Genomic DNA, 2,500 nt, shown 5'->3' with positions numbered 1-2,500 from the left:
TCGAAGGTCGTTTCGGCCCGGCAGGCCGCCGAGCCGACGGAACTCGCGGCTCCCCGCGCCGGCCCGAGCCGACGGATCCGAGCCGTCGACAGCTTCCGGGTATACCGGCCGCCCACGGCGGTCCTCCGAGCCCAGCGGCCGCGGCCGAGGAATGCGAGCGGTGCCAGCGGGGGGGGGGAGGGGGGGCGTCGGAGGGGATCCGGGCGCGGGCCTGGGTGCCGGACCTCGGGCGTCGGCGCGGGGACGGCTGGGGGCCCAGGGGCCCTTCGCGAACTTTAGTCGGACCGGTCCACTCGGCCTCTCGGACCCCGGGCGCCGGCGCGGGAAGCCACCGTCTCGTTCGGGGAACGCGACCTGGGAAGCCCCGCGCCTCGCCGACAGACCGGCGCGGGGCCCCGGGGCCGCCCGCGACCGGTAGCGGCACCGGTGTACCCAATCGCGCGCCGGCAGCGCGCAAACCGTTGGCGGACCCCCGGACCTCCAGCCGGTCCCATCGGGGCGCCGGCCGGGCGGAACTGGATCCCAACGAGGTGAGCCCGATCCCGGGCCTCGGCCGAAACCTGGGCGGCGGCCCGGACCCCCGGGCAGCTCCGCGGACGGTGCTCACACCGGTCTACCGGGCCTCTCGGCGCCCCGAGCGCCGGCGCGGGAAGCCACCGTCTCGTTAGGGGAACTCGACCTGGGAAGCGCCTGCAGCGCGCAAACCGTTGGCGGACCCCCGGACCTGCAGCCGGTCCCAGCGGGGCGCCGCCCGGGCGGAACTGGATCCCAGCGAGGGGAGCCCGGTCCCGGGCCTCGGCCGAAACCTGGCCGGCGGCCCGGATCCCCGGGCAGCTCCGCGGACGGTGTTCACACCGGTCTACCGGGCCTCTCGGGGCCCCGGGCGCCGGCGCGGGAAGCCAACGTCTCGTTAGGGGAACTCGGCCTGGGAAGCGCCGCGCCTCGGTGACGGACCTCGCCCGTCGCGGCGCCGCCCGCGACCGGTAGCGGCACCGGTGTACCCAGTCGCGCGCCCCCAGCGCGCAAACCGTTGGCGGACCCCCGGACCTGCAGCCGGTCCAAGCGGGGCGCCGGCCGGGCGGAACGGGATCCCAGCGAGGGGGGAGCCCGGTCCCGGGCCTCGGCCGAAACCTGGCCGGCGGCCCCGGGTCCCCGGGAAGCTCCGCGGACGGTGCTCACACCGGTCTACCGGGCCTCTCCGACCCCGTGCGCCGGCGCGCCAAGCAAGCGTCTCGTTCGGGGACCTCGGCCGCGACGCGGCGTCTGGATCAACGGCCTCGGTTTGGCAGCTCGGGGCCGTCCGCGAACGGTAGGCGTACCGGTCTACCGGGCCTATCCCAGTCGTGCCCCTTGAGCGGGGATACCGTTCGCCGACCTCGGACCTCCACTCGGTCCCAGCGGGCCCCCGGGAAACTCCTCGGACGGTATTCGGACCGGTCTACCGGGCCTCTCCGACCCCGGCCGCCGGCGCGGGAAGGCGGCCTCTCGTTCGGGGACCCCGCACGGGCGCGCGGAACGGGAACGCGGCCTGGGCGGCGCCGGCGGACCCTGCCCGTCGACTCTGTGACGGCGCGGGGCCCCGGGGCCGTGCGCGGACGGTAGTCGTTCCGGTCTACCGGGCCTCTCCGACCCGGCGGCCGGCGCGGGAAGACGGCGTCTCGTTCGTACCCGTCGCGGGGAGCACGTGCCGCGTTGTGGGACCGTCCGCGAACCGGTCTACCCGGCCGATCCCAGCGCGGGCCGCGGGTGCCGTCGTTGCGCGGTAGTGGCCCCGGTCTACCGGCCTGAGCCGAGCGCTGACGGAAGCCTGGCCTGTACAGCTCCCGCCCCCCCCAGCCCCCTGTCCGCCTGTCTGTCTCTGTCTCTCTCTCTCTGTGGCTTGGAGTGTAAGGTGTTGAGGTTTGGTGACGGATTCCATTTCGTCTCCATCCATCCTTGCCATTGCTGAGACATGAATTCTCCACCACGATCTCCCAATGGGGATCGATTGAAGACGTGTGCAGCAAAGTCTTCGAAGATCTGAAAGGCCAGAGGATTTTTGTTTCGTTACATACGCAAAACCGTATCTAGGATAATTATCAAGCATAGTTAAGAAATACTTGAAAATTACCTTTAGTAGGTCGAAATGGACCGACAATGTCGGTATGAGCCCCCCCTCCCCCCCGAAAAAATAATAATAATAATAATCCGTGCACACAAACGTGTGGCACGTTTGCCAATAGGGGCTGCTTTGGATACCAACGGAACAATCCAAGTAAATTTCGCAACTACTACTATCAACCATTGACAAATTCAGGCATCTTGGATAAAACTGCAAAGGATGCATGGCCCAAACGACGATGCCAACGGTGAACACATCTGGAATGAAAAGATTAGTAGTTAGTCAGTACAGGTTTAACGTTTGCAACGTTATGCGGAACCTCAGGTTGGTTCTTTGATCAACCTTTTGAACTTCATCGGCTCTAGGAGCCTTCGTTTCTGCAGTAGCAACAGGTTTGGC

The sequence above is a fragment of the Erythrolamprus reginae genome, unplaced genomic scaffold (genome assembly GCF_031021105.1).
Source record: "Erythrolamprus reginae isolate rEryReg1 unplaced genomic scaffold, rEryReg1.hap1 scaffold_237, whole genome shotgun sequence".
NCBI classification, from domain to species: domain Eukaryota; kingdom Metazoa; phylum Chordata; class Lepidosauria; order Squamata; family Dipsadidae; genus Erythrolamprus; species Erythrolamprus reginae.
This window is presented reverse-complemented; position numbering follows the sequence as displayed.